This window comes from Rhinopithecus bieti, unplaced genomic scaffold (genome assembly GCF_001698545.2).
Source record: "Rhinopithecus bieti isolate Rb0 unplaced genomic scaffold, ASM169854v2 scaffold_21726, whole genome shotgun sequence".
Taxonomy (NCBI): domain Eukaryota; kingdom Metazoa; phylum Chordata; class Mammalia; order Primates; family Cercopithecidae; genus Rhinopithecus; species Rhinopithecus bieti.
The window spans coordinates 1,410,513-1,434,674 of record NW_016811100.1 but is presented as its reverse complement, the minus strand read 5'-3'; the positions used below and the strand labels follow the sequence as shown (position 1 = coordinate 1,434,674).

Below are 24,162 nucleotides of genomic sequence, written 5' to 3'. Positions count from 1 at the left end.
TATATCACCATAAAATATGGCTACTCATGAACAGTTTTCAAACTTTGGAGAAATCTGGTAGTGAGAAAGACAAATGTGTTAGTTTTACTCACAAAAGTATACTTTACCCAACTGCTATAAGCCATTAATAACTCAAAAAGAAAAAAAAAATGATTCTGGAAAACAAAAGTGAAAAAAATCACCGACTTTTCAAAGAAAAAAAGTTCCCCCCAAATATTTCAGTTCACTATTAGTTTATTCTCATGCCATTAATTCTTGTTACATTTAATGTTGGGTGAGCAAACCTCATGAACACAACAGCTTTTTAATCAGAGGCCGAGAAGAATTTTTTGCCTAGATGAATTATATGATTTTCAAAGTTATTTGAAACCTATATTCAGGAGTACTTGTCAGAGTCCTTCTCATGAATTTCCTTAAGGAAGTAGCAAATTTTGGACTGCAGTTGATTATAAATCATTTTTTGAGAAGAATCAGAGAATAAAAATAATTGCCTGTGAGTGACAAAAGTCATAGAATAGCCCTGGTTAATGACACGATTGACAAGAAAATGATTATTTCTGTGCCATACAACAACTTAACATAATAATCATAATTATCATTTATAACACAAACTCAGAAATACCAAAATTTTATATAACTCATAACATTTTATACATGTTAATAACATATGTATACAAATATAAGCCAAAAAAGTTAAACACCATTTCATATTTGATAATTCTTTCTGTATAATTTTTACATACCAAATAAGCCTAATATGTCTCTCTTGGACTTCCAGGAAGCCTAATATCCAAAGAGTTAGTTTGAGATTGAAAATACTAAAAATACTAAAAATTTTTATTTGAAAGTTTGTCAAATATCAAACATTTAAAACACAAGTTCAAAACAGTATCACAGGTCAGTGTAAAATAACAGTGATTCGTTTTAGCCAAAATAATAATTTAAAGATTTTAAAAAGCAAAAACCTTTACTTTTCGATAGAGAGGGAGGCACAGTTCCCTAAGAATCGTAAGACCTAATAAAGACACCATAAAATCAAACAAAATCGTCTCTCTTCGTTTTAGTTTGTAGTTTACCTCAAAAACGTAAACAAAAATCTTATATATCTTAATAGTATCTACATAAAAATATTAATCAAAGAGAAAAATTATTCATAGAAGTATATGTTAATGCTAAAGGTAAATTTATAAAACTTATAAATCAATTCCAATCTCAAATCGCTTTGACCACAAAGATAAGATTTCCATCAAACCTTTTATTAATATCTTACAATTTTCTATTAAATATCAGGTTAATGCCCCAAGAAAAACTCTGTTATTCCAGCCAGGTCCAGGACTCTGGCCCTACATCAGTTGTGCTTTTGATATAGTGTTCAATTTTTAGGAAAACCATAAATAATTCCTTTTTTCACCCAACTTGATTACACAAAAAATTCCTTTGACAAAATCAGTCTTCACAAATTTACAACTTGCTTAAACCTATTGGTTTTGTCACTGGTCATTTTACTTTTAGACAAAAATTCCTTTCCTTTCCCCTTACTATGTTTGAACCACAGAAAGTTTCTGTCATGTTAAAAGAAAAATTACACTTTTTTCAAACTGTCTTTACATTTTACTTTCTTTATACATCGTTATAGGTTTGTTTTCTTATATTTACAGTTTTAGATATTAAATACCAATGTTAGTTCTTAGTAACTTTTATTTTATGAAAACTGGAATAAACTTTTGTTAAATACAGATGCAGTGTCCAGGCAAAAAAGAATAAAAAAAAAAAAAAAAAAAAAAAACAGAGCTGTGGAGACAATACTGGGGCATCTAATCCCTTTGAGCATGGCCAAGAGACATAGCTGGGCCAGGGAAAATGGGGCCTTGGTGTTGATCCCAGGCCTCACCAGGATCATTTGTCTACATCCCAGAATTTGGAGGTTTAAAATTAAAGACAAGCTCAAAGTAAGATGTGCGTAAGGCTTTCAAAGAACCCAGGAGTCAGCCCTTACAGCTTTAACTTTCAGACAAATGAAGCAAGTACCAAAAATGTGACAGAAGCAATAGTTTTATGACCTTAAAACATAAAATAGAAACAGCCTAAACCTGTCTGACCAATAGGCTCCAGCAAAAATGTCTAAATTACATTTTGAATATGTTTTGTTTTATTTTATGAACAATTTTAAACTTATTTTATTTACCAAAATTACTAAAGTCACATGAACTCATATAGTATTGGGCTGGCTTTTTAATTTATGAGTACTCATTTAAATTTAAGTTACTTTTGCACCATGCGTAGACAATATATAAGTATATGTATAAACACATATATATGTATATGTGTAGACACACACATATACATATATATATATGTAGACACAAAATATAACATACACATGTACACATATGTGTATCTAAAAGCCAAAAAGATCGAGGAGTTTAATGCAAACGTGGGTACAGCTTTAGACTTGAAAAGAATCTGTCCATTTGAAATTATTGGGAACTCATTAGGTAAAACAGAAGTTTCTTCAAAAAAAGAATAGAGTCTATGGTACCTTTTCTGTCTTCTTTAAGGGTTCCCAGGCTGTTAAAAATGTTTATGGTCTCCTCATGTAGTATCAAGGGCGGCAAGAGGAAGGAAAGACCAACAGAAGTAAATGAAGAAACAGACAAAGGGAGTGCATGTGGGCATAGGGTTAACAGAGAGTTAGGAAGACAGAAATTCAGTAGACTGAAAGGTTTTAGAGAGAGTGAAAAGAGGCATATATATATATAGTTTTACACACAGACACACACACATATATGTTTGTATGTGTATATATACATAGCCTAAAATTCAGTTTTAAGTCAATTTTTGACTATAGAGCTCTTTTAAAAAATTCTTTTAAAACTCTTATCAGATTTTAGCTTGAATAGCCTACATTTATGGCTTTTGTTTTGTTTTATTTTTACCAAAAGTACCTTCCCAAGTAAAATGAATAAGCTTTAACCAAGGTTTTGACTTAACCGAGAATGCATGAGACACTTCCAAAGAGGTCTAAAGCAGTCTTCACAAGACCCAGAATCACCCCAAAATACAACTCCAAGAAAGGAAAGATCACTAGTCACAAATGGATTACAATCCACATTTCTATCTGGCCATATTTTCTAAGGTGTCAGCTTCTCAGCTTACCATCAACACACAAAGGTCCAAAAGCCTCATGTCTCCCTCATAGACAGAAGACAAGAAATCTAAAGCTGTCCATAGAAGTTAAAAGGATCAGTAACAAATGGGTACCACAAAAAGGAAAAAGTCACACAATATCAAATCAAGAGGGACTGACTACCTGACCAGAAATCAAACCCAGGCCACAGTGGTGAAAGCATACAATTCTTACTACTAGACTATAAGGAGAGGGCAGCCTTTACTGTTAATCTTGCAAGGGAACTAAATCAGGCAGCTTGAGCTTACAAGGATTTTTACTTGTTTTAGATCTAATCTCAGGAGGAAGGCTGCTTAGCTAATTCCCTGGAAGTTAGCATTTCAACATCAGTGTCAGTCATTAGTCCTATTTTAGAAAAAATATTGTTGCATCTGCATTTTTATAAACAGTTTTAATTTTGTTCATTTTCCCCTTTTAGACTATTAATCTTTTAATTACCGTTTTATTGCCCTAAGCAATTGTAAACTAGGCAACAAAGAAGACCTTTTGTATAGTAGAGAGCCATATTGTCCTTTGAGTGATCTTTTTACTTGGGCAAAGAATAGTTTGAGAATCAGGCAGTCCCCAGAACCAGAAGGGGTTCATAGTGATACAGGAGTTAAGAAGATATTACTTAGGCAAATAGTAAGGGTAGGGAAGTCATCAGTAAGGCTTTTATTTTTAATGAAAAGCAGCCCCAAATCATTTTCTAACAAAGAGCAGCCTGTAAAGTCAAGCTGCAGACATAGACAAGCAAGCTGGGAGTTTGCACTGATGAATGCCAGCAGGAACTAGGGACTAGACATGCTCAAGATGGCGGCTCCATCTTCTCCTCTCTGCCAGCCACGTGTACTGTTAAGGAGTAGACAATATGGCACTGGCAAAGGAGAATTCATTTGTATAATAAGATCAGGGTGGAGAGACCAGCCTTCCCCATGCATTACGTAAACATTGCACTTAATCAAACCAACCTGTGAGCCCTAGGTAAATCAGACTGAGCACTTCCTCAAGGACTGAGCACCTCCTCAAGGGGGACTATAAAATCCGGTGAATTTGCCCCCAGCCAGTCCTTTCCACTAGGAGACCCCTCTCTCTAGAGAGAGAGAGAGCTGTTTCTCTTTGTCTTCTCTTCTGCCTATCAAACCTCCACTCCTAAACTCCTCCTGTGTGTCCATAACCTAAATTTTCCTGGCACGAGATGACTAACCCCAAGGTATATACACCAGACCATGTAGCTGCTTCAATAGCAATTCTGGGTCTGCCACAATAGGGAGTTTCAGGGAAAGGGTCATAGACCTAGTAAATTTCCTCAAGTGGTGGTGATGCATATCTTTCGTTTACTTTGAGAATTTAAGCAATTTTCTCAGAATCTCTTTTGGAAGCTTTTTAGGTGCCACTGGAAGTAAGTTTCCTATTAAATTGATCTTGTTCTAAAACCAACCTTTTCCAATTGTGCACACAAATACATTATTTTAGGTATTTCAAAAGATCCCCACTTTTGGTCATTGTTGTTTATGAACATCCTGGGAAAGATGGGTCACTTTTCTAGATATCTAAAAGAAGGTGCCCCATAACTGTTGCACACAAAACCAGCTGGTGTTTAACTAATAGGAGTTGGTAACAAATGAAAAATCAAGCCCAAATTTCAATAGAAAAGCACTGCAGTTTTTAAAAGCATGCTATGTAAAACAAGACCACCAGTGGCTAACTGCCATTTATTTACCCATGCCTCTGCTATGAGACAGGAGTGAAAAAACTTTGACCTGAACCCTCATTCTATGTCAGAGGCAGAGAAAGAGCAGCTCTCTGCAGAGTTCTTAACTCAAATCAACTGTCTAAAGACAGAGGCAGAACCGCTCAGTTTTAAACAGGGAGTTTGAAAAACAGCCCAAATAAGAGGTCCAAATGGGACCAAGTCATCCCAAATAAGACCAAAAGGTGAGAGGTCAAAAGTCAGGAGAACTGACCAGCAACACCTGATGGCACTTCTGAAGACAAATGGTCGTGCTGGTACCAAATGCCACGTTCAGAGTATTGGGGAGGTCACTCTGAATCCTGTTGACTTATGCCAGATATGTCAACCTAAACGGTATTGATGAAAAAGAGTAAAACTCTGTAAAATATTTGGAGGGATTTACTCTGACCCAACTATAAGTGACCAAAGCCTAAGGCAGAGTCTCAAGAGGTCCTGAGAACATGTACCCAAGGTTGTACTTCCTTGAGGAAGTGCTAGAAGTACAATGTTTGAATTACAGCTTGATTTTACACATTTTAGGGGGCAGAAGTTACAGGCAGATATCAATCTATTTATGTAAGATGTACCTCGGTTTGGTAAGGAAAGGCAGGAAAACTTGAAGTGGGGTAGGGGCATGCCTCCAGGTCATAGGTGGATTCAAAGATTTTTCTGATTGGCAATTGATTGAAAGAGTTATTATCCAAAGACCTAGAATCAATAGAAAGGAGTGTCTGGGTTGAGTTAAGGGGTTGTGGAGACCATGGTTTTTATTATGTCAATGAAACCTCCTCTTAGCAGGCTTCAGAGAGAATAGATGATAAATGTCTCTTATCAGACCTAAAAAGGTGTCAGACTCTTAGTTAAATCTCTCTTGCATCAAGAAAGGATCTGAAAACAAAGGGGGATTCTCAATAGGATTAGACGTTCCCCACAAGAGACAGCTTTACAGTGCTATTTCAAAATATGTCAAAGGAATATATTTTATAGCAAAATACTTCAATTTCTTTCAGAGCCTGCTATCTATCATATGATGCTATATTAGAGCCAGGTTGGAATTTGGCATTTTGTGCTACAAAGAGTCTGTTTTGTCACTCTTAAGATCTCTGTTTTACTATTAATGCTGGTTAATTGTGCCTGAATTCCAAAGGGAGGAGAGTGTAATGAGGCATGTCCAACCTGTCCATGCCATCGTGGCCTGAACTAGTTTTCCAGGTTTACTCTGGAATATATTTGGCCAAGAGGAAAGATCCATTCAGTTGGTTAGGGGCTTTTAATTTCATTTTTGGTTTACAAAGGAAGAGGCTAAGGCAAAATTAATATAAGAAGAAATTTGGGCAAAGCTTGACAATTACAACCAAAGAACATAGATTCAAGTTTCCCTGAATACACACTCCTATTAGCAGCAGTTACAAGTGGATTTTTAAAGGCAAAAAAAAAAAAAAAAAAAAAAAAAAGAGGGAGAATGAGTGGGCTGATACAAGATTGTTTGCCAGGAATTCTCATTGGTTTATAGAGATAACATTGATTAGTAATTGGCTATACATGCTCAATAGAGTGTGGTTTATAGTGTCCTATATGGCATTAGGTTAACTTATTTTCTATTTTTTATATTTTTTTGGATGGAGTCTCTCTCTGTTACCCAGGCTGGAGTACAGTGGTACAATCTTGGATCACTGCAATCACTGCCTCCCAGGATCAAGCAATTCCCCTACCTCAGCCTCCCAAGTAGCTGGGATTACAGGTGCACACCACCACACTTGGCTAATTTTTGTATTTTTATTAAAGACGTGGTTTCACCATGTTGGTCAGGCTGGTCCCAAACTCCTCACCTCAGGTCATCCGCCCACCTTGGCCTCCCAAAGTGCTGGGATTACAGGCGTGAGCCACTGCGCCCAGCCTACTAGGTTAATTTATAGCTACTTGGGGCAATCACAACCAGTTTCAAGAGATGAATACATAACTCAAGTAGGGAAGTAAGGTATGATTGCTGTCTCATTTTAATCTCTCCCTGGGCCTGATCATTAAAAGGACTTGCATTCCTCAAATAGAAGTTCCTTTTTTCCTTCAGGTCACAGGGAAAGCTGCCAGCCCAAAATCTGAAGCGATAGCTGCATATAGGGAAGTGCAGTCAAGATCAGCTTACCTGGTTCAAATGTCATCAGAGCCACAAGCTGGTAGGAACACTTAAATAACCTTGAGGAAGTGCTAGAAGTAAAATGTACACTAGTATGAGGGGGAGAGATTCCTGGTATCTAGAGCCTTAGGGGGTCTCCTTTTTCAAGGGTTTTACCTCTAGGAACCCCACCGTTTTCTCATGCTGAAGAGCCAAGAAAAAACCTTAATGTTTCTGGCAGGAAGAGGGTAAGGAAATAACCATTTTGGAATATTTCTAGAGCCTTCTCCATAGCAAAGATCAATCATACAGAAAAACTTTACTAAAGCCTCATCTGAGAGGAGAGAAGGGAAATAACTCAATTTCCATACATTCCTGCCTTTCTATCTCACTTAAGGAGGAGAGAAACTAAGAGTTCAGAAGTTATCAACTGAAGAATGACAAGGTTCATAAACTTGAAAAGGGGAGCTATATTTCTCATAAAGGGTTGCAGCCTGCAGGCTGGCCATTCTGACAGCTTGGGAAGCATAGCCTCTATACTTCTAGGGAGGGGCAAAGGGAACAGAATTTATGCTGAGTGAAGTTTCCAAATACACATATTTGATAAGCTATAGGAGTCATGAAGACATAAAAGGGGAAACACACACACGTGAGGCTGAGCTTGATGCTCCTTCATGGGTCCCATTTACAAAACCTAGTGGCATTCCCATGATTCAAGGGTGTCTTCAGGAATCTGACATCAAAAGGTGAAGCAGAGGACGTGAAAATCCTCATTGTGCAATCTCTGTAGTATGGCCAGAATGACTCTGTGGTCAATGGTTTCTTATCAGGCAAAAAAGGAGGGCCATCATCAGGTGGTTGGTTGATATCAGAGGTGGAGTCTTTGGAAAGGGCTGGTTTCTGTTAGGTCCTTAGGGAAGAAAGCCTGATCCTAATCATGTTTAGCTAGGGAGGAGGTGTAACAAGGTGTGCCTGACCCCTCCCATCCTGTCATGGCCAAGAACTGTTTTCAAGATTACTTTCAGGTCCTCTTGGCCAAGAGATGGCACATTCGGTTGATTGGGGGCTTAGAATTATACTTTTATTTCTCAAGGTATACAGCCCAGGGACACAGGCACACTGAAAGGCTGAATTTACTCACAGAATTGTAAAACACTTACCGTCCCCTTGCACCCTACCACCACATCAATAAGACCTCAGTATAATATCAGGGGATTTCAGCTTTAAAAGTTACAGGATGCACACTGTAGGGGCTTAACCCTCTGAAGGATCACTGAAAAATCAGCATACAAAAGGCAGATTTATAGGAGAAATGGCATACAAATGCATTAACATGCATGAGGAGAACCACAGAGTGATTATCCCAATGCCCCAATGGGGTACAGAAGCTTGTTTACCATCTTGAAATTACAGAAGAAATGGGGGCTTAGGTGACGGTGGTAAATTAGGATACAGTGGCCACATAGGTTATGAAGCAGAAAAAGCAGGCCTGGCTAGCAAAGGCAGTCTTTTCATATTGATGAAATCTCACAGGCAGCAGCCCTCAGAGAGAAGAGATGGGAAATGTTTCTTTCATAACTTTAAAGGTGTCAGACTCTCAGTTAATCTTTCCTAGAGCCAGACAAACAAGGGCCTCAAAGAAAGCCTGGCTGCATCAATGCTGATTCTCTACAGATGCAAATCTCCCCCATAAAAGACAGCTTTTCAGGGCTACGTCTGTTTGCAGGCCATATGAACAGTCATCTCAAAATACGTCAAAGAAGTATATCCTGAGGTTAAATATTTTTATTTCCATCAACACACTATTTAGAAAGAGATTTTAGGGAAAATCCAAGAAAACAAAGGAGACAGAAAACAAGGACACTATAGGAAATTGAAATCTCTGACATCTGCAGCAACAGGAAGTATTAAATGCATCCCATCCCCTAACAGATTAACATAAAACCTCACAGGAAAGGCCTATTCACCTCAGTTCCCATTACCTCATACGTCATGTCTGGCTTTCAAGAAAAAAGTTGCAAGACTTATCAAGGGCATTAAAAAAAAAAGTCTGAAGAGACAAAGCAAGCATCAGAACTAGACTCAGACAGGACCCAGATTTTGGATTCATCAAACAGGGAATGTAAGATAACTGTAATTATAATTATTATGCTAAGGACTCTAATGGAAGAAGTAGATGAAATGCAAGGACAAATGGGTAACGTAAGTTAGAGGTAATGCAACAATGAAGTAGTACTACACATCCATTAGAATGGCAACAATCCAGGACACTGAGAATACCACATGCTGGCAAGGATTTGGAGCAATAAGGATTCTCATTCATTGCTGGTGGGAATGCAAAATGGTGCAGCCACTTTGAAAGAGAGTGTTAACAAAAGACCATGGGATCTGCAGAGGAGAAAAGAAGAGTTTTATTTTCTTTAAAAAAAGAAAAAAATCTGTGGACTGGGGAGATACAGCCTCCACTGTAAAATGAAAGCCTTCCCTGAGGGGGTGAGGTTAGAGAATGAGTGATGATAAAGGCAAAACTTGCAGGGTAGGAGAGAGGAGTAAGGGGGTGAGAACAGAATCTCGATTGGAGGACCTTGAAGTCCCAAATCACCAGTCTCTCTTAATTGGCTGACTCCAGATGGTCAGTCAGTTGGGACCAGGTGGTTTGTTTGAAGTCAGTTGGGGAATTTCCAGCTGTAGTCTATCTCAGCACTGCCAACAAGAACTGGTTTGGCTTAATTGTAGAAAGGGAGGTCCTGTGACATGTTTACAACATTTTTCTGTGAGCACAGAATACATAACAGCTTCCTCACCCAGACACGGCCACCTCATTCTGTTTTAACTTTGATCACTGCAGTTAGCCACAGGGAGTCCATTCTGCCTGTTGGTTAGGAACATACTGTAATAGCAGTTCAACAGTTTCTTACAAAATTAAACTTACTCTTAGTACTAGATAAAGCCATGCTTTTGGATTTTGATCCCAAAGGAGCTGAAAATGTATGTCCAACTCCAACCTGCACATAGATGTTTATAGCAATTTTATTCATAATTGCCAAAACTGGGAAGCAACCCGGATGTTGAAGAAAATTCAAATATTTCACCCTAAAATATATTTCCTTGAAGATAGATATTCAGAAGTGTTGAAGGTACAAGAAGAGATGAAAAGCTCTTTTGTAGGGGAGATTTGCTTTGTAGAGATCAGCATTGATGCAGCCTGGCTTTCTCTGAGGCCTTCCCTTGTCTGGATCTAGGAATCATAAACTGAGAGTCTGACATCTTTAAGTATCTGAAAGAAATATTTACCATTTATTCTTTCTGAGGACTGCCACCTGTGAGGTTGTGTTTCCATAACGAGTCCACCTTTGCTAGCCAGGCCTTCTCTTCTCCCCCTCCCATAACCTATTTTGCCACCATATCCTGTTTCACGATGCTCCAAGCCCCCATTCTTTCCATAACCTCTAGATGGTATACAAGTTTCTGAACCGCACTGGGACTTGGGGTAATCACTCTATGGTTCTCCCTTATGTGCATGTTAATAAATTTGATTCCATTTTTCCTAATAATCTCCTTTTGTGAGTTGACTTTTCAGTGAACCTTCAGAGAGTGGAGGGGAAGCTTTCTTTGGCTCCTACAATGTCCTTTAGCAGGGGAATGAATTAGTTAACTCTGGTACATTGAGACAATGAAATATTATTTAGTGCTAAAAAGAAATGAGTATCAAGCCATGAACAGACATAGAAGAAATGGAAATGCATATTATTAAGTGAAAGAAATCAATCTACAAATGCTACATACTGTATGGCCTCAACTGTATGACATTCTGGAAGAGGCAAAACTGTGGCAACAGTAAAAATATAAGTGATTGCAAGGGGCTGGGGGAAAGGGAGAGATAATAGGCAGAGGACAGAGTATATTTAGGGGAGTGAAACTATTTTCCATGACAATATAATAGTGGATACATGTCATTACAGATTTGTCAGAACCCATAAAATATACAACCCCAGAATGATCTTTAATGTAAACTATGAACTTTTGGTGATATTGACAAGTGAAAGTCAGCAAGAGTTTATTGACAGTAACAAATACACCACTTTGGACCAGGATATTGGTAGTGGGGAGGCTGTGTATGTGTGGGAGTGAAGGGTATATGGGAATTATCTGTCCTTGTTGTCTGATTTTGCTCTGAACCTAAAACTACTTTTAAAAAATATCTTTAAAAAAATTTCTTCAGGGAAACATAAAATGATATATTCAGAAACTCAGTCTACATAAAGAAAGCATCAAGAAAAGATAAATAATATGTAAAGGTAAAAGTAAATTCTCTTATGAGACTTCCTGTCAAACAACTTTGTATCAGCCCATTACTTGTTCCCTTTTGCATTTAAAAAATGCTTGTAACAAAGGTGACACAGCATTCCCCATGGCCGCTTAGAAGTGTGTCCCAGGCAGCTGTCCTCACTGTGGCTCAAGTATACTCTTCAAATTACATTTTATGCGTAGGCTTCTTTCTTTTAAGCTGACAAAAACAACATATTGCATGATTATATTATATGAATATGTGTAATTAATGACAGCAGTTTTATAAGGAAGAGATGAACTGGGAAAACTCAGCACAAGCCTTGCCCCTCACCTTCCCCAGACAGAGCACACAGCCCAGGGTCCTGGGGATTGCCCAAGTCACCAGCACTACTTATGAAGCATTTTAGTATTAAGTGTACTTTGTTACAAATGTACATTGCAAACTCTAGTGCAACCACACAAAATATTTTTTAAAGAATTATAATATTGTGAATGGGGTGAGTAATTCCAACCCTGAGGATCTAAAATCAATTTCCATGGCTGAAAAGCCAAAGGGATGGCAGGATTTGGCCACAGCTCAGGATGTGAGCTTTTACTTTTAGATGCCATAGTAGCTGGGCTCCCACTAGGTTCTTGTTACAGAGCAAATGAATGACACAGCAGCCTCTGCTTCCCTTTGTAAAATTATGTTTGGCTTTGAAACCCTTAATGACAAGAAATAACCTTCTACAGCGAAATTGAGGGCGTTTAAAGAATTGAGGAAACCCTAGGAAGTAATTCTGAATTATTTTATAAAACTATTTGAAGATGAAAACCACTTTATAATTTTTTGAAAGCTATGCTTATCAGTTTTTTGTTTAACAGATCTAACATGTAGCTGTTCTATGTCGTGTGAAAATAAGATAACAACATATGTTAACCTGTATTTATGTTTAATAATTAATGTTTCAGTATTTTAACTTATTTAAAATGACTCAACCATTTTATGATTATCTATTACTTAATTTAGCGTAAGATGACTTGAAGATTTTGAATTACTGAAAATAATTTTGAAACTACAACTACAGGTACCTTTCCTGTCTTTCCCCAGTCATCCTGGATACCAAATAGCCATGTCTATTCCCAAGGATGCCTATAAAGGAAGAACTCAAAACTGAACTACATGGAGCTTCAGAATCTAAGAGAAAACTTACCCACAATTCCCAGTTGCTTCGAGAGAACAATGGACACCCTGGGCCCGCGGTGGGTCCCATGCCTGGTCACTCAGTGCTGCTGGGGGTTGCTAGATGTCCCACTTCAGGTCACACTTCTGATACCATCTGTTGGGGAATGATTTGCAAATTGGGCAGCCCCCAGAATTGGAATGGATTCAGAGAAACTCTGTGCTGCCACATGCTTGGAAGGGATTTATGACTAGAAAAAGGCAAGTGATGTACAGAAAGCAGAAGTGAGGTACAAAAACAACTGGATTGGTTACAGCTCAGTGTTTGCCTTATTTGAACCTAGTTGGAACAGTTGGCCACCTTTCATTGGCTGAAACTAGCTGATTGGTACAAGAGTAGGTTACAGACTGCTTCCATATCTAATGAAGTTACAGTTAACTGTATACAGAGTAATGTTAAGGCTGATCTCAAAATCCATGAGGACACAGCTTCAGGCTAAACTTAACAAGACTATAAAGTGTTTGCACCAGAAAACAAAGCATATTTTGAGTAGCATTAGTAGGGTAAACAAATGCCTGCACATTTTACAGTATCTTACAGGAGAAGGTAGGGTACTTACCAGAAGCCCCAGTAGAAGGGGGAATTTGGTGATGTATTTCCCTGGCACTTCCAGTCTAAGAAGCTGAGCTCCCAGAGGATCCCAAAAAGGCCCTTGGAAAGAAAGGGCTTTTTTAGAAATACAGAGCACCTCCACCAGAATGATAGGATGACAGGGTGTGAGAAATACAGGAATCCATTGCCCAACTTGATATTGATGTGGGAACACTCAGTGCTCACATGCAAAGCAAGAGACTGAGTGATTCTGGAAACAGCACTCAGTCAATGACAGACCGACAGTGGTGGATGAATACCCAGCTTTTCATCTGCTCAGCGGCAAAACAGTGAGACATGTTCTACAGCGCCTCGCTTGGGTAGGTACATCACACATCCTCATTCTAATGTGTCATGACAAGAACTGAAGTTAAAGCTACACAATTTAAATGATTGGTGAGCAAGAACTATTCAAGGGCATAACACAAAAATTGTTTTGCCTGCTGTAATTGTACACATCATTTAAAAGACTTAAGTTTTCAGGACAAACATTATAGAGGATTTTCATTTCTTCCTAGATAATACTTTTTTTTCAGCCATAAACTTTAAATAAACAAACAATTTGTTCAAGGAACCTAAAAGCCACTGGCAAAATGCATTACATTTGTGTTTTTTATATTTAATATATTTTCTTTATTAGTTTATGTAAGATATACTACTTCTACTTTCTACTTATAATTGCGTATCTTGTTAGAGCAACAGTTAAAAAAAAATGTAGTAGATACAAGGTAGTCTCCCCTAGCACCTAATCATCATCCAACATATCTGCCTTTTTTTCCCTCTCCTGAAAGGTTATAGTAATTTGTATGGCCAGCTTTCCTAGAAGACAAAGCCTGAGCAAAACTTCATAAACCAAGATGTTTGAGAGGAGCTCCATCCCAGTGAAGCAAGAGTGAAGGGAAAATGAAGAAAGGCCGGGAAGGAGGGAGGGCGAACCTTCGAGCTCTCCTAGGGAGCGGCAAGGCCTCTCCTCCTCCCGTGCCAATCAGATCCTTCAGAGCTTCCAGTCTTTGCAGCCCTACGGAGGTCTCTCCTAGCGGTGAAGCCAGTGACCGTGCACGACTCACTGCGCAGGCCTCTCTGGCCAAAAAGCTAGACTAGCGCCGCAGCCCTGGAGGGAGAGTACTGACTCCAGCATAGTATTTGGCATAGGCCTGTCTCCTGTGCTATATTCAATGCACATTTACAACCCTCGTGAAGTTCATCTGTTAGGCACAGTGTATGGGCTCCACTCGGCGTGACCCACTACAAATGTTCAAATTTTTACTTGTTTTGAGATTAGGAAGAAATATGTTAATTCGTAATTTAATTAAAATCAATAACTCATTCTTGAAAATTAATCTGAAGAAGTTCTATGAATTGGGAAAGGGGAGGAAATCTAAATAATTGACCCTAAGGAATTAGTTGAGTAAATGATGATGCATCAACTTGAGGGACTCTTACCTCATTTTAAAAGGGTGATCAGTTTAAAATACTGCCATATGCTTTTGACATAATGTTAAATTTAAAAAGCAGAAGAAGCAACACCTTCTAGTTGTGATTCAAAATTACATTGGTCAGGAGAGCCAAAGTCACACCATGGTAAGAAACAATATGGTTACACAAATGGATAAAACACGCACTGGGGCCTTTTGCGGGTGTATCGTGGGAGGAGGGAGAAGATCAGGAAAAACAACTAATGGGTACTAGGTTTTATACCTGGGTGATAAAATAATCTGTACAACAAATCCCCATGACACAAGTTCACCTATCTAGCAAACCTGCACTTGTACCCCTGAACTTAAAAGTTAAAAAAAAAAAAAAGAACCAAAAAACTCCCAGCAGCTTAGCACAATAAGCCTTTGTTTATTGCACACATACATGCCAAGTAACCATATGACATGACAGGTATGTTCAACGGCTTCACTATAGTAACCATTGGACTATCTACATGAATCCCGTAACCTCATGTTGTAAACCTCAAATATACACAATAACATTTATTTTTAAAAAGAAAAAGGAAAACTGCTGCGTGTTCAGGAGGTTCTCCCAGACACTGTCCACACGCGTTCCTGTTGGGTTGGAATCAGGTGGTGAATGCCACTGCTCCCTTAACCACCATGCTATACAGTCACTAGAGTTTCTGCCTATTCCTGTGAACACATTACTATCCACAATCAGATAGCATCAGACATGTCAAGGTCAAACATCAGACAAACCAGCATTTAAAGGATAAGCAAAAGAACAGGGGACCCTGCCCCAGAAGAGACTCACTGCTACTGAGGGAGGGAGGGAGTTTCTGCTCAAGCAGCACATGCACAACAGATGCCATAAGTCAGCCTGTCCTTGTCCGCTCAGACCCAGTGTGCTTACTGAGACATGCCTGGAGTGCCTGTTTCTGTGCATAGCCCATCACCCTGACAGCACAACTACAATCTTCGGACTCCATATCATAATCTGTCTTGTACTGTCAGTTTGGATGCCGGTGCTAATATTACTCATGAGAGTCCAAGAAGGTTGAGTCCAAGACAACTGATGATAATCACCCAGCTTACTACAGCACAAACACTTTGTGGAAATGGACACTTAACTGAAAATCTCGTACTCCAACCAGAGAGATCATATTTTCCATTTATTTTACAACACTTCTTCAGATCCTATGTGGAGGTCTGTTTTCCTAGAAAAGATCAGTTTTTCCAGTCATTTAGAACTAAAATTCAAAATCTGTGCACCCTCGGTTATTTAATACAGATAACAGAAAAAGAATCTGAGAACATTATGGGTTATTAAACACTAAAATGTGCTTCTGAAAATAATTGCAGGATATCTTCTTGTCAAGTTATTTGGTTCTCTATGGAGCCAGGAATTCTGAATAGTTACTTCTTGAGGTGTTTCCCAAACCTGGGATGCTATGATAGGGGCCATAAAATCAATATGCTGAGTTGAAAAAGATTATATGTCAGCAGTTGGTGAAGAAAGCGAACCTAAAATATTTTAGGTAAGCATTTATTGTGCACTAAATAAGTGTTGTTGCCTTAGCAAAGGAAATTACCCAGATTGCAAAAATGCAACAAACTTGGAAAAATCTTTAAATATACAGAATATTTAATATATCATTTAATGTGGAAAAAAATGAAGAAAGTCTTTCCTTAAAGGAAATATCAAATTTCTCTAATCACATTCTTATTTAACAACAAGACTGTAGTTAAAAAAAAATTCAAAGGAATAGCACTAAATCCAAACTGTAAAAGAATATTAATATATAAATTAAGTGGCACATATCATGTCATATAGTTTTTTAAAATGACATATAGTGTTTTTAGGCTGGACACAGTGGCTCACACCTGTAATCCCAGCACTTTGGGAGGCTGGGGCAGGTAGATCACATGAGGCCAGGAGTTTGAGACCAGCCTGGGCAACACAGCAAAACCTCGTCTCTATGTTTAAAATCCAAAAATATTAGCCAGGTATGGTGGTGCGTGCCTGTGGTCCCAGTTACTCAGGACACTGAGTTGGGAGGATCACTTGAGCCGAGGAGGGGGAGGCTGTAGTGAATTATGACAGTGCCATTGCACTTCATCTTGGGCAACAGAGCGAGACCCTGTCTCCAGTAAATAAATAAATAAATAATATATGGTGTTTTTACCTTTCTTTATATTCATAAGTAAAATATTGAAGCAATTATTTTTATGTGTGGGTTGTGTTCTAAAAGTTTCCTTGTAGCTTGGCTGTTCGGAAGTCACAATGTATTTTTCCTGAAGAACAATGGTGTTTTTTGAGGTCAGACTATCTTCCAAAAGTTCATTTAACTCAAAATAGTATGGAAAGATAGTACATTTGCAAACAAAATTACAGTAGACTAAACAAAAGTGAAGTAATAAAGCCGATTGTCAAATTAACATACAGGAAGCAGTAGTCTTCAACACAAAAAATAACCAGAAGATATAATGTAGGAGAGAGCCCCATTTCCAGCAAGAAAATAAAATATAAAATACTTAAGAATAAGCTTAATAAGAAATTTGCAAAACCTCTATAAGAAAAACTTGAAAATACTCCTGAAGAAGACTTGAATAAACACAAAGACATCCTTTGCTCTTTGGGATAGAATGATTCAACCCATCGTTAGAATATCAGTTCTCCCTCAGTTGATTTGAAAACTTAACGTGATCAAAATAAATAAATGACAGGCATTTTACGGAGCTAGACCAGTCAATACTAAAATCAATAGAAAAAATACAATGCTAGAATAGCTATGACAACATTGAAGAAGAAAAACTATAAGAAAATGAAATCCTACCAGATATGAAAATAGACTTTGAAGCCTCCATAACTAAAGCAATGTGTTGCTGGCACCTCAATAGACTGACAGGCCAGTGGAATTGAATACAGAGTCTAGGAATTGATCCAAGAAAAAATGAAAATGTAATGTATGATGATGATGGTGTCTTACATTACTGGGGCAAAAAATTCAAAAACAGCCATTTGAGGACAGGGGCAGTACTTCATGTCTATAATCTCAGCATTTTGGGAGCCATAGACAGGAGGATCCCTTGAGCCCAGGAGTTCGAGACCAGCCTGGGCAATATAGCAAGATCTTTCCCCGCCAACAGCGTTCTCCATCTCTACAAAAAACAAACAAACAAAAAAATTAGTTGGGCATGGTGGTATACAACTGTAGTCCTAACAGTTCAGGAGGCTGAGGTAGGAGGGTCGGTTGAGCTCTCAGAGTTCAAGGCTGCAGTGAGCTATGATTATGTTACTGCACACCAGCCTAGGTGAGAGAGAGCCTGATTCTAAAACAAGCAAAAACAAAGACATTTGAAAAAAAGATAAAACTGGATTCTTAGCTTGCACCATACAAAATAAGAAATTCCAACTGACCTGAGGAATAAATGTTAACAATGAAACCATGCAAGTACTAGAAGAACACATGGAAGCGTTCTTCCATAACCCAGTAAGGATAAGGAAAGGCTCTATTCATTTATTAAATCTAGATGTGATAACAGATAATAACAATATATTTAATTACATAAATATGTGGTTTTTATATCTTATATATATCCTATGTTACATATAATTATGTTAAAAATTAAATGATATTTAAATATATATTTTGCATATCAGAAATATGTAAGTGATGGCAAACTGGGAGAAAATATTTGCAGCATGTATGTAGTAGGTGAAAAACACTGTCTTTTGGTCTTAGGAACCCAGTTAAGGGATCTACTTGAGATTTAAAAAGCAAGAAATCGAGTACCAGGCAAAAACAATAAAATTGCCCCAAGGTCTATATGGGATTGACAGCAAGACATTTTCTCTGAGCTCTAGTCATTGTCCTATGCATTCTGAACCAGGTAGGAACCAGAGTCTACATTTGGAAGGAACTGCAAGTGAGTTCCAGGTGACCCAGTTGCAAAAATTAGAGTGAGGCGTCAGCAATTCCATGAAGATGTCACCACCCAAAGTGTCCATAGAATCCTTGTTACAGTAGTAGGATATTGACCAGTGAGTTGGATAAAATTTGGTCATGACCTTATGAGAGATGCTGCTGATTAAACCTCAGCATTCTACTTGCCTTAACAACTGCCCTCTGGTTTTCATTCAATCCCCTCCTCCTCCTACAAGTGCACTGTGCCCTATATCACTCAGTTCAGGCAAATACTCACTCATCTGCCTTTCTGCCTTTCCCAGGCCCAGCCATATATGGTTATTTAGGTTGTGCAATCATAAATGAGCTTTAAAAAGTCTTTACTATAGATAAGTAGTACTGTTAGATATTTTTCCAGCCTCTCATATGGTCCTGGTTGCCTTTATCAAACAGTTCTCTATAAGAAGACACAAGCAAGTCTCCTGGACCTTAGTTTGCTTCCTACAAAAAGATTTCTGTTACTTAATGCTAAGAAAAATCCTAAGTACTGAACTTATTTGATCATCAAATTGAAGATGTAACCTATTTACAGGGGTAACATTATATTCTGTACTACTAAGAAGAAAATAGCTATGAATTCAACAATAACATTTCCTTATTATTTTGAAACTTTAATTATATTTATTGAAATGTATCATTTAAGTTTAACTAGACATAGACTTTTATCATATACTACTTTTATGCATATATTAAAAGAAAAACATAAATGAAATAAGTTGTTTAAAGTATTTCAAAGACTTCTTTGTATTTCCTACCCAACTATTCAGAATCCAATTTCAACACAAAGTTATCAATGTCTGTGCTTTTCCACACACTGTGCCATTAACAGTATCAGTGATGCAGCACTTAAAATAATTCACAAAACTAGACTCATAGCCACAGGTTACTAGAGGATAAAAGTTGCTTCAATATAGCAAATATTGCACAAGTACCCCTGAAACTAAAACAAAAGAAAATCTAAATGTTCTATCATCACTTTGGGCTAAGCTTATTCATTTCTTAAAAAAAAAAAAAAAAAAAAAAAAAAAAAAAGTCTGCTTCAATTAAGCTTTCTAGGTTCTCTTCTACTAGATTCCCCCTGAATGCTTGAATGTACAATTAACCTTCCTTTCTTATTCTTGGACACATTGACACATAATACTTTTCCATTTACTTTTAAATCCTATAAACCATTTATATTGATGAGACAACTCTGCCCATTTCGAAAACATTAGGATTAGGTCATTAGTTTTTTCTTTCTTTGTTTGTTTGATTTTGAGATGGAGTTTTACTGTTGTTGCCCAGGCTGGAGTGCAATGACATGATCTCGGCTCAGTGCAACCTCGGCCTCCTGGGTTCAAGCAATTTTCCTGCCTCAGCCTCCCTAGTAGCTGGGATTACAAGTTCCCACCACCCCACCCAGCTAATTTTTTAATATTTTTAGTAGAGATGAGGTTTCACTATGTTGGCCAGGCTGGTCTTGAACTCCTGACCTCAGGCGATCCACCCTCCTCTGCCTCCCAAAGTGCTGGGATTACAGGTGTGAGCCACCACGCCCAGCCTAGGTCATTGCTGTTAGTTTTTAATAAAATGCCCACTGGGTAAGTTTTAGCCCATGTCAAGAAGAACATGAAAGTTACCTATTTGAAGAATGTTTAAAAGGTAAATACCCTCACTGTTTTTCCATTGACATCAAGATAACAATTTTTTTTAAATGGCTGTAATCTTTCCGAGTTTGTACCAGTGGTTCACTTGGAATCTGACACTGGTTTTTCTGGTCCTAAGAGTGGTGGTTTCCACACCCCCCTCCCGGATGCTCCATGTTAGAAAAGGTCTTCCCACACTGCCGAAATAATGATAATGTGTCTGCACTAAATGACAAGAACCCCTGTGGGACCCAGTGCCCATCTGACAGGTGTTCGCAGATCCCAAACCCCATATCTCTGCTGCTTCTATTTCCCATCTAATCCTGGAAATTTACACGTGAGGAAGAGTAACTTTTGCTCTGGTCTACTGGGGATTTCTTATGAAGAACAGGTCACTTTCTTTTTCACAATTGTGTGATATCCCCATGGGCTTCAGTTAAACGAAAAGAATTTATGTAGTCATAATTGCCATCGTATTTTCTAATATACTGTTTTATAAAAGATATATATTACAAGTAAAACCATATTAAGTCTCCAATAACAGTTTCCTAAGATTTCAAATGTCTGCATTCTTATAAACATTAAACTGAACACCTCATCATTTTCTCCCTGATATAATCTAACTTATCTCCCTTTAGGCCATAGAAACTATCCTTTTCTCATTTTCCAAAAGTCTCTATGCTGTGAAACAAGATCATTTACCTCGATCTTTCTCTGCCTTCTCTGCCTTCTGGTCATTTTTAACACCATTAACAGCAACTGCTTCTGCAGAACCACTTTAACTCCTGCTTTCAAGTTTTTCACAAACCCCTCTGTTAGGTTCCTTAAATTTTCAGTGGAAGAGAATTTCCAGTTCAGCACTCTGCTGATAACAAACCCTGTGTCCTTGGTCACCTGCATCTGACTGTGAGTCCCTTCATCTAAAGCAGTACTGTATAGTTGGACTCTACTTGGAACCATATAGCTTAGCAGAGAAAGGACAAGGCATGTGACTAGGCAGGACAGGATTCAAACTCCACGGTATTAGCTTTCTACTGCTGTGTAACAAATCACCACAACTTAATAGCTTAAAATAGCACACATTGGTTACCTCACAGTTCCTGTGGATTTAAAGTCCAGACATGGCCTTAGGTGAGTCCTCTGTAAGCTGCAATCCAGGTGCCAGCCAGGATTGAATTCTCACATGCAGGCTTGACTGGGGAAAGATCTAGTTTTAAGCTCACTCAGGTTAATAGAGTTCATTTCCTTATAGCTGTAGGATTTGTGGCAGCTTGTTCTTCAAAGCTTGTGAGCACACCAAGATTCTAGACTGAGTCAGCTGGTGATATGGAGTCTTCTATGACATCATATAATCCTATTACCTTTGTCATATTCTATTGGTTAGATGCAAGTCACAGGTCCTACACACACTGAAGAGGAGGGTGCAATAAGAGTATAATGCCAGAAACAGGGATCATGTAGTATCACCTTAGGTTCAATATGTCACCACCACTGTCCTTACATTCTCTTAGATTCCCAATTTTCTCATCAGTGTTACCAGGATATGACAGAAGGATGGTCAGACACCTTTCATGAGTTCAGGCAGCACCACTTCTAATGAGGACTATTATGGTAAGTTTTATTTGTCAACTTGATTAGGCTAAAACCTCAGCTATTCAGTCAAACACCCATCTGGATGTTCTGTAAAGGCAATTAATAGACATGATGAAAGTTCATAATAAGTTGCCTTTCTGTAAGTGAACATGAGTTAGAAAACCTGGGTAGCCTGATTCATTGTGTTAAAAGGCCCTAAGAGCAGTGCTGAGACTTTCAGACAGAGAAGAAATTCTGCCTGTAGACAACAGGCTCAATTAATGCCCAGCAGTTCCAGTCTGCCTTTCCCGGTGGCTTTCCCTACAGATTTTAGAGGACATTGGTAATATGGTTTGGCTGTGTCCCCACCTAAATCTCATCTTGAATTGTAGTTCCAATAATCCCCACATGTCATGGGAGGGACCAGTTGAAAATAACTGAATCATGGGGGAGGTTTTCCCCATCCTGTTCTCGTGATAGTGAGTTCTCGCAAGATCTGATGGTTTTATAAGGGGCTTTCCCCTTTGCTCGGTTCTCATTCTTCTCTCTCCTGCCACCTTGTGAAGAAGGAAGTGTTTGCTTCCACTTCTGCCATGACTGTAAGTTTCCTGAGGCCTCTCCAGCCCCGGGGAACTGTGAGTCAATTAAACCACTTTCCTTGATAAATTACCCAATCTTGGGTATGTCTTGATAGCAGCGTGAGAATGGACAAATACAATTGGCTTGACCAGCCAGCCCCCACAATCATATAAGCCAATTACTGGTAATAAATATGTTAATATACATCTCCTACCATGTATGTTTCTCTAGAGAACCCTAACTGATACAGATTTTGATACTGGAAGAGGTTCTAGAGGACTATAACCTTATGGGTGAATTTTCTGCATTGGTTCTGGGGTTTCTGAAATTGGTTCCCTAATATAATTAGATTTAAAGACACCTATGGATCTATTCCAGTGGTAAAAAGGGCATTAGTGGTTCATGTCACAGTGTAACAACAGAGATATACAAAATATAGCCACTGGATACTCTTAATCAAATACCTATGAAAGGTGAGATTTGGGTTACCATGTATTTTCTACCTTAGAACATTTTAGTAAAACCAAAGAGTACAATGTGTTTGGCTGGTTATTCCTAATTGTACTAAGTGGGGAAAGAATAAGATAAGCTCAGGGTTTCAAATTCTCAGTTCAATCTCTACTTAAATAATCTGAAAGCTTCTTTGTCTGCCCTGAAAGAAACCTTTATCATCTGTAGCCCAGGGGCAAGAATTTCTGAAAACCAAATTCAGAGTCTAACCCTGTGAGTGGCTAAATTAAAATGCAAATTAGATTCTCAACATTGCAGGGTGTCTTTTGTTAAGCAGAGAGCTTTGACTGGGAAGGAAGGGGACCTTGAAAGCTTGAAGGGGGACATATGGGTAGATCACAATGGAGCTGAGTCTTCTTTGTCAGTAGAAGCAGCCTTTCTACCCCTGCCTGAGAAGATTAGCCTGAAGAAACTGTAATGGCTTCCCCTGAGGTAACTACCTTGAAAGATGCTGCTGATTCTCCTTAGGACCCGCTGCTAGTACTCCTCTTTGCTTCTAGACCTGTAATTAGACTCAACCCTAGCAGGTCCCCAAGGGTGAGGTAGAAAGTGTAATCTGTGAGATGTGCCATATGAGAAAAGAACTGCACGATGTTTCCAATATATACAGACAGAAAACCAGAGAATTCATGTGGGGATGCATTGTAAAAATGTAAGACTGTAGTGGAAGAAATATAAGGTTGAATCTGGCCAAATTTCTTGATATGAACCACTAATCAAATATTTGGCTTAGCTTGAGTGGTTAGAAAAGGCTTGGTTTGGTTGGTGGGTTCACAGAAACATGAACCTGAAGGTGGCCTATGCCAAATAATGCTAAATGTTAGAACTGTCTTGTAACACTATATAATAAGATATCCAAAGACTTAAGAAAAGTGGAAATGTTTGAAAGATCATGTAAGAAAGATCTGCTCAACTAACTTGATAGGGTCCATAAGACACACTTTGCACCACAACTTTGAGAAATAGATTTTTGAAGGATGTCCCAGCCTCCTTAAAGAGCTCTCTTGTCTCTCTTCAGGTCAGAAAGTACAGTGGCAACTGACGTCATCAAAATGGGATCTCAGGCTGGTGCAGTGGTTCACATATGTAATATCACACTTTGGGAGGTGAGGTGGGCAGATTGCTTGAGGTCAGGAGTTTGAGACCAGCCTGGCCAACATGGTGAAACCCCGTCTCTACTAAAAATACAAAAATTAGCTGGGTGTGGTGGCAGGTGCCTATAATCCCCGCTCTTTGGGAGGCCGATGAAGGAGAATCGCTTGAACCCAGGAGGCAGAGGTTGCAGTGAGCTGAGATTGTACCACTTCACTCCAGACTGAGTGACAGAGCAAGACTCCATCCCCCGCCCACC

At 38.5% G+C, this 24,162-nt stretch overlaps 1 long non-coding RNA gene across 5 annotated transcripts in view; it reads right to left on the bottom strand.

The window, feature by feature from the left end:
* The window catches only part of LOC108543147 (uncharacterized), a 36,552-nt gene extending 15,110 nt beyond the window's left edge, over positions 1-21,442 (bottom strand). For all 5 annotated transcript variants that reach the window (XR_001889484.1, XR_001889486.1, XR_001889485.1 and 2 more), the window contains exons 1-3: positions 21,241-21,442; positions 13,087-13,178; positions 12,498-12,623 (exon numbers count right to left, since the gene is read on the bottom strand). This is a non-coding gene — a long non-coding RNA (uncharacterized LOC108543147). The remainder of the gene's footprint in view (positions 1-12,497; positions 12,624-13,086; positions 13,179-21,240) is intronic.
* Positions 21,443-24,162: the final 2,720 nt, after the last annotated feature.